Below are 9070 nucleotides of genomic sequence, written 5' to 3' on the forward strand. Positions count from 1 at the left end.
CGAATTTTTTAAAACGTGCTCCGATTATGATCCCCTCTCTTTGGAAATATTCTGAGAGCTAGAAAAATTGGTGTTTTATCTCGCGACAGGTGTCACGAGGCAAGATTAAGCTCGCGATATGTTCGAACGTGGAATGGATATGCAATGTCTGACCACTCCATCTTGGAATAAGACGTTTTTCTTTCTACGATATATTACGCATGGACACAAATACGCACTCGTATTTGTTCTTCCCAAACTAAACGATCATAAATCTAAGTTTACACCGAAGGCTAAAAAAATTCTAAGCTAATTCCAAAGATCCTTTATAATCCCGGCCTAAACGACCTATGTATAACTAATGTTTACGACGGTACATGTTTATAGTCTATTAGAATCGGAATTACTTTCATATCTTTTTGCTACGTAGCTTCGGGAAACAAAGTATCTTCGTTCAATTTCGAAAACCATCGTCGTAAAACACGAGACGTATTTAATATTACCAAATACTGTCTGTCTTCCCCCTCGGGTATTACCTTACACTGCAAAACCACGATAGAAAATTCGCGTCCTCAAACTCGCCGATACCTAAGCAGACAGAGAGACTCTATTCGCAAAAATGGGAAAACGTTTATGGATAATTCCAGCTTTGCTTGATCCAAAAGCAACGCTAGCTGCAAACAACACTGATATTAAAACCCTCGGATCAACGTAAACTTACTAGCCTCCGATTTCGATTCACCATGAGACTCTAGGAGTAACAGTAATTGAAATACAAAATAATATGTAGGGATATTTTTTATTGGTAAATATAAGGAATAAAATATGTTGGTTTATTCCAATATTTTATTTATTACGAACTAAACTGAAAGACTAGACTAATAACTGAACTATGATCATGCAACTCTCTCACATCGACTCTTCTTCAAACTCCGTAAAGGACTGAGCACCAAAAATTTGTAGGGATACTTTTGATTGGCAAATATAAGGCATAAAAGATGTTGGTTTATTCCAATATTTTATTTATTACGAACTAAACTAAAAGACTAGAGTAATAGCTGAACTATGATCACGCGACTAACACTCTACATTGCACATCTATAAACAGAGCACTGTCACCGTTGGATTAATCTGTTCTTTGATGATGTATATTCTACAGGAATTCGAGAGTGCTAAATTAAGTTCCACTATCCCTCGAGATATCAGCAATTGACAACATAACATCGACTCTTCTTCAAACTCCGTAAAGGACTGAGCACCAAGAACTTGTACAGATACTTTTGATTGACAAATATAAGGAATAAAAAGTATTGGTTTATTGCAATATTTTATTTATTACACACTAAACTAAAAGACTAGACTAATAGCTGAACTATGATCACGCGACTAACACTCTAACATCGACTCTTCTTCAAACTCCGTAAAGGACTGAGCACCAAGAATTTGCAGGGATACTTTTGATGGGCAAATTAGGATTAAAGTACAAACTAAATTAGACTAATAACTGCTCTATGAACTCACACTCACGCGTCAATTCTAAACATTCAACCTGAACCCTAAGCAGCTGTTCATTGCTCATCATCAGCTAGGTAGACCCCAGTGTTCCCTTGCATTCGCTTTTAAAGCCTAGCATTCCTACACATATTCCACGGAATTCCCTGCAAACATCGACCATTCGCGTTTCTGGAATCTCAACGAAATGCTGGAAACGCTGGTAAAACGCTCGAGGATACGAACCTATCTCGAAACAAAGGGTCCGAGCCGAGAGACATGTCCTGCTCGTCTTTCGACCCACCCCGTATGTCGTCGCGCTATCATCGTCCGGTTCTCAGGCGGGATGCTTTATCGAGGGTCGGCCGAGCTTTCGACAGCGCGTAGTAGCGATGATTGTTCATTAGCGCCGTGCATCCTGAGCTTTAATGCATGTATCGGTGCCCGTTCCGGAGGCAGAGTAGCCGTGTTACGCTCGACGTCCGTTCGCCAATGGCGCCCATTAGCATGGAACCCCACTTCTCTCTGCAGATAGACTAATGATCATGTCACCCGGCTCCTTAATTGCTAATTGATCTTGCGCCTGTACCCCCGCGCGCTGCGTTGTCTACGCACGCCGCGTCCCGCCGTTCCTACGATCGCGCGGTTTTAATTCCACGGTTTATTTTCCAGCGGAAGTCCCGCCGGGTGGTTCTTGCGTGATAAAGTGGCCCCGGTATTCGATGGAATGGGGATCGTGCGAAAGGTTAAGTTATTATATTACGCGCGGAAGCGCGTGGATACTTCCAAGCGGAATATAGGCAGCGAGACAACACCGTGTGTCGTTACTCGGCGATTTCGCTGGCTTTTTGCCGGATTCGAATAAACTACGAGTATTCGGTAATGGTATAATGGTATTTGATACGCCACAGAGATCCATGGATCATCGTTATCGAGAATAAATTTCCTTCTTCGTTAGAAAGACGTGTTGGTGGTTGCAGAATTAAACTGTATGCCAGTAGAAGGTGCTTTTTATAATACAAGAATACTTTATTTTAATTTTACTACATTTTATATAATATAACAATGGTTCACCCGTGTACGTGTTTACATTCTAACGGTTCTGCAAAGACTGAGGACTGAGGCGATGATGCACGAATGACGAGGACAAACATGGATTACATTAGTAATTTCGTATAATCAGAGATGTCGCAATTAGTGACTTAAATTCTCCGACACTCCCTCTTAATTGTTACATCTCTGATCTTAAACCTAACGCTTTCACGAATTTGGAATGCTTATCTGAAGTTAAAGGCTTCGTCAAGATATCAGAGATCATTTCATGTGTACTAACAAGATGCAATTTTCTTTGGTTCCGTCTCTGGTTAGGGTTGCAGGAAAAATTTCGCAAAGAAAATTTGGCGAGTTATCGAACCAACTCGTGAGAGGTATCGCGATTGTTGATCCTTGAAATACCGTTTCCGGTATTCCGTTCATCCCTTTGTTTAGAACAGGCTGTGTATCTGTCACGGCCCAAAGTCCCAATTAGTCATAACTAAACATGATTAACTTCATGACTTCAGTCAGCCACCGATAAGACTTTAATATATAAAACCCTCCGAAAACAAGACTTCAGTCTTGACGTAACATTTAACGCTATAATGCGGATCCATTGTATAAACATTGTAACATCTACCATAATAAAGTGTGTAAAAAAGGATTATAACGAAGAAAGATAGCTGTTGAGCTACGACCCAACTGCTACCGGCTTTTTTCTCCGTTTAACAGTCATTTTACATATCTAAATGCGAAGGCTCTGAAATTTTACATGTACCAGTATTGTCCCAGGTCAAATGAAAGATTGTTTTATGTCACTGTCAGCGTGCCTTGACTTAGGTAAACCGTAAGAGGCAACGATATATCACCCTTAACCCTTTGTACTCCGAATTATTTTTCAATTTGGTTACCAATAGCTCCCTACTATTTTAAGTATTTTGTTCGAAATTTACTTCACAGGACAGTTTCCCGACGCCTACTTATTTTAAAAAATTTGGTTTATTCGTTATATTGAATATTGTTGTAATTGAAATGGTTACTAATTTTCTGTTCTCTTGTTCAGTAAATAAAGAATAGAAAAATGTCGAGTGTAACTGTCGATATAGGAGTTCCTATGACAGTAACTAATGTCGAGTCACACTCGACAAAAGAGTGCAGAGGGTTAAGACGATAGACATAAGAACCCAGATTGTTTAAACTACCACCACCACCGAAGACGCTGGAGCTAGCACACACCCCCAATATTATTCGCAACTAATCAGTAAACATAGGAAGCTTATAAAACCACCGACAGAACAGTCACGAAGAGAGTTCTCTTAAAATACAGTCCACTCAACATTTCGAAGCTAGACGCAATTTTCCTCAAAGAACCGTCCGTCGCTAATCGTCGCCAACTAAGATCGACCTAGTGACGATATACAGCGATGTATAGTGAAGCGAGATAGGAATTATACAGCCTATGTTGCAGGTCGAGTGACACTATTAATCTTTCGCAAGGACATTCACGATGCTATGATTAGAATATCTTTATGCACGAAAAGAATGGCTAATAAAACGACACGCAGAGTCACTGTAAATAACTATCATAATGGACGCTAACAAGAAGAAAAACAATTAACGCTGTGGCCATGAAAATATAAGAATGACTACGTGCTGCCAGGACTGGATATTGAAATTGAGAAGTCGTAAAGACGCGATTGTTCAGCGTGTTGGTACTCGTGATATTTTCGTGTGGGTGGCTTTCCAATCGAATACTTTCTCGCGATAATTAAAGGATCGTCCGTCCTACTATTGTTACCTGGTAATAGACGTCGCGGGAATAAGATGTAATTAAAGCCTCTAGTCGCGAGCAACAATGCTTCGATAAATTGAAAAAGAAAAACACGCCGTCTATCGCGCGATACAGATCTTCGACGATCATTCTCGTGTTCGATATACCCTGTTACGAAATCGCGCGAATTGCGGGAAAATATATTTCTCCGGTTAAATTGCAATGAACGTACGTCGAGAAAATGATCGTACTCTATTCCACGAAGAAGTTAATATCCAGATAAAAATCGATATTCTTTATTTTAAAATTACGTTATGTTATACGAAATTCTATTTAGTATGAAATAGCCACGATTATGTAAATTCCATTCTATTAATCTGTATAATAGCCAATCGTGTACTAGGCGTCGATACTTATTCATTATTCATATCCTATCTAACATCCTATGGCTCTTGCATTAATTTATACTTGACACAACATTCGCGTAATAACAACATCCCGTATGATAATTCCAATCTAAACTTACTCTCCGGATTCCTTCGTGAAATCAATTTTCAATTTCCTCATTACCGATATACCGTAAGCCGTGACCTCGATGATCGCGGATTTTAGGAAAAATAAATTTCGTATAACGCGGAACCTCGATTATCCGAATTAATCGGGAAATGTGGATTCCGATTTTACGTAAAATTTCGTTTACCTTATATTAACCTGGTCTCGGTTTATGAATCGAACAATTCCGAAATATTCCACGAATTCTTATAAAATTCACCCCCAAAGTGGTATTTAAATTTGGAAAAAATTCCTAGATTCACAAAATAAAAGACAACCTGGACGAAGATAACCCTGCATGAATTTCCTCTGTAATAACCGTGTAAAACCGGTTTAAAAATAGGAAGAAAAGCGTAGGAAAAATAAAAATTCGCGGTGAAAGGATTGGAAAATGGAATAAGAGGAAAAGCAACGCTCGATGCGATCGAGATGATCCATGTTCGCTGTCCAAACAGGACATAAGTACTGTAAACTTATTTCCCGTTTATACTAAAATTCCTAGATTTATTAGAAATTTTATTATAATTATTTTATTACAATTACGTCCCTTCCGTGTCTCGTACGATTCCAATACCGTTTCCAAAGCCTCTAAATCTTTCAGACATTAGAGTATATCATGATTATCGTTAAATTCGTGTTCTGCCTTGCTATTCGAACCAGACACGAGACTACTGTACCTCGATCCAAATTCTGACACTAATTCTGACCCTACTGCAAATATTTAAATACGAGAAGAGTGTACTATCTACATACTCAAAGATATTTCCAATGCGATAGTAATCACTGTAAAACAAGTACAGAAACCGCGTTAAAAACAACGTTCGATGCGATCGAGATGATCCATGATCGTTGTCCAAACAGGACATAAGTACTATAAACTTACTTCTCGTTTACGCTAAAATTCCTAGATTTATTAGAAATTTTAATATAATCATTTTATTGCGATTACGTCCCTTCAGTGTCTCCTAGGATCCCAACACCGTTTCCAAAGCCTCTAAACCTTTCAGACATTAGAGTATATCATGATGATCGTTAAATTCGTGCTCTGTCTAGCTATTCGAACCAGATACAAGACTCCTGTACCTGAATCCAAATTCTGATACAAATTCTAATCGTATTCCAAATATTTAAACACGATAAGAGTGTACTATCTATATACTCAAAGATATTTCCAATGCAATAATAATCACTGTAAAACAAGTACAGGAACCGCGTTAAAAACAACGTTCGATGCGATCGAGATGATCCATGATCGTTGTCCAAACAGGACATAAGTACTATAAACTTACTCCTCGTTTACGCTAAAATTCCTAGATTTATTAGAAATTTTAATATAATCATTTTATTGCGATTACGTCCCTTCAGTGTCTCCTAGGATCCCAACACCGTTTCCAAAGCCTCTAAACCTTTCAGACATTAGAGTATATCATGATGATCGTTAAATTCGTGCTCTGCCTAGCTATTCGAACCAGATACAAGACTCCTGTACCTCGATCCAAATTCTGACACAAATTCTAATCCTGCTGCAAACATTTAAACACGAGAAGCATGTACTACCTAGTGTACTAAACGCTATGAGTGCACTACTCGAAGATGTTTCCAATTCGATAGTAACCACTGTAAAACAAATACAGGAGCCGCGTTAAAAATGAAAATCGGTGGTAGGCATCGATATTCGTGCATCATCCAGATCTGGGAACGATGCACACCAGAAGTACAGGAACCGCGTTAAAAACAACGTTCGATGCGATCGAGATGATCTATGATCGTTGTCCAAACAGGACATAAGTACTATAAACTTACTCCTCGTTTACGCTAAAATTCCTAGATTTATTAGAAATTTTAATATAATCATTTTATTGCGATTACGTCCCTTCAGTGTCTCCTAGGATCCCAACACCGTTTCCAAAGCCTCTAAACCTTTCAGACATTAGAGTATATCATGATGATCGTTAAATTCGTGCTCTGCCTAGCTATTCGAACCAGATACAAGACTCCTGTACCTCGATCCAAATTCTGACACAAATTCTAATCCTGCTGCAAACATTTAAACACGAGAAGCATGTACTACCTAGTGTACTAAACGCTATGAGTGCACTACTCGAAGATGTTTCCAATTCGATAGTAACCACTGTAAAACAAATACAGGAGCCGCGTTAAAAATGAAAATCGGTGGTAGGCATCGATATTCGTGCATCATCCAGATCTGGGAACGATGCACACCGGCTAACGTTCGGTTTCACGCTGCGTGAGAACATCCACGTTGATTTCACACGCGGACTTTCCCCGGCTGCGTGACATTTCTCCGGGGTCCTCTCTTTTCTCAGGATACCGCGATATCCCCGGGACGACTGAACTTACGATCGAACCCAAACGATCTCTCTTTCTCTTTCTCGATCTCCTCCGCTCGCACTCCGTCCAGCCAGCTCACGACCGCTCGCCCACGCTGCTTTTCACGGCGCGTACGCTCGATCCGCGGTGTAATTACTAATTGTAATACACACATCCAGCGAGCCCACTAAATCTATCCGCCGCGTGCCCGATAAATATCCGACGTCGTCGATTCGCTCTTGCGTTACCCTTCTAACGCTTCAGCAATGCGGATGCGCTTTGTTCGCCGGTGCATAATTAAACGCGCGACGGGATTTGCGTCACGTCGCGGGCTCATTTTTCGCCCTGCCAAGGCTGCCACGCTCGTATTAATATGTAACGACGAGATCGCAGCCGATCGAGGGAACAAAAAGTGGTTCTGAATACACTTGCATAGAGATGGAGGATGTAATAAGTCGTAAGGAGTTAACGGCAAGCGGAACGTCGTTCGATTTGATGGCAGAGAGGTATCCTTCGCGATAGAGGCAGTTAAGAAGCGTAATCGTGTTACGTCATTTTTGTATTTTCCGTTAATTATGCCTGTAAGCAAGGTGGCCTGTTAATGATCTTCCGATAAAAGTATTTCTCCGGCTGACGTTAAATTATTCTTCCTGATTAAAAGGTAGAGCACGATTTCGAATCTTCCTCATTTTCTAGTTTATTATAGGGGATAGCGAGTTTATTGCGCAATTTATCACATCGGGCACATCGGAGTGTGCGCGTGGCAGGTTGACCGTGCTCGGATTAATGAAGTTCTTATTACTCCAGCGTAATATCCAGATTGTCTTGAAATTAAGACAATCTGGCACGAGAAACGCGTATCCATTCCACGATGCTCGAATTCGCCTAACAGTGGCAATTTCTTCCAACTAAATCCGCCTGTTTTCCAAAGCATCGCGTTATTCGGCCTAGCTCGAAATCTACCATCTCGACGTATAGTTACGACACCGCCCGAGTCCTGAAATCTACCAACACGCCTATTCAGCGAAATCCAGCTGCCACGGTTAATCAACGTTTAGAGCAAATCGTCTGATTCATTTCGCCTAGCTCTCCCGGACGGCTAATCCAATGGAGTATCACGACCCGGCGATCAACCGCGAGGATCCACAGGCAACCGAGCAACTTAATACCGGAACACTGGTGCTGACCGGCGATCACACGAAAGCACTTTCAACGAACGACCTTCGTTGCCTGGCATTGCAACGCGCGACGCGCGAGCGAAGCAGAAATGAGAACGGCGAGAAGAAGCGTCGAAGCGTATAAGCGGGCAAGAAGAGGGAGCAGCACCTGTCGCAGCAAATTCTCTCACAATGCGCCATCGCGGAGGCCGTAGAAGGGTGGCGAAAAAATGGCGCGAACGGCGGAAAAAAGGAGCGACGAAGGGAAGGATTTACGCGGGTCTCGCTTTGATGCGTGCGCGTGTAGCCGGATGGCATCGAACATCGGCCCGGGAACACCTTCATCTGTCCCTGATGCAGACTCTCCGCCGACGTCTGCCTACCGTCCATGATACTATCTCGCAAGATGAATCGGTCGGTGTACCGAGCGCAAGCGGACTGCAACGACCCGGCACCGACGAGGGCACGACACACCGTCTCGTCGTTTTTCCGCTTCTCCGCGACGCCAAGATCCTCGGGAATTTGCATCGTTCCACGCGTCTGACACGCGACGTCTGCCAAACGACGCGACCCGCGCGCAACCGCCCCGAGCCGCCTCTTTCCGCGTCCGATTTAATTACCCAACCGACCACGAGTTAATTGCCACCGCTGCAATCGCGTAGATCACGCGGTCTGCACTGCGAAATATCGTTTATTGCACGATAAGGCAATAAACTGTTCGTTTAACCCGTCGAATAGGTGTTTTGGAACCGGT

Source organism: Eufriesea mexicana, unplaced genomic scaffold (genome assembly GCF_001483705.2).
Source record: "Eufriesea mexicana isolate 0111107269 unplaced genomic scaffold, ASM148370v2 scaffold1049, whole genome shotgun sequence".
In the NCBI taxonomy this organism is placed as follows: domain Eukaryota; kingdom Metazoa; phylum Arthropoda; class Insecta; order Hymenoptera; family Apidae; genus Eufriesea; species Eufriesea mexicana.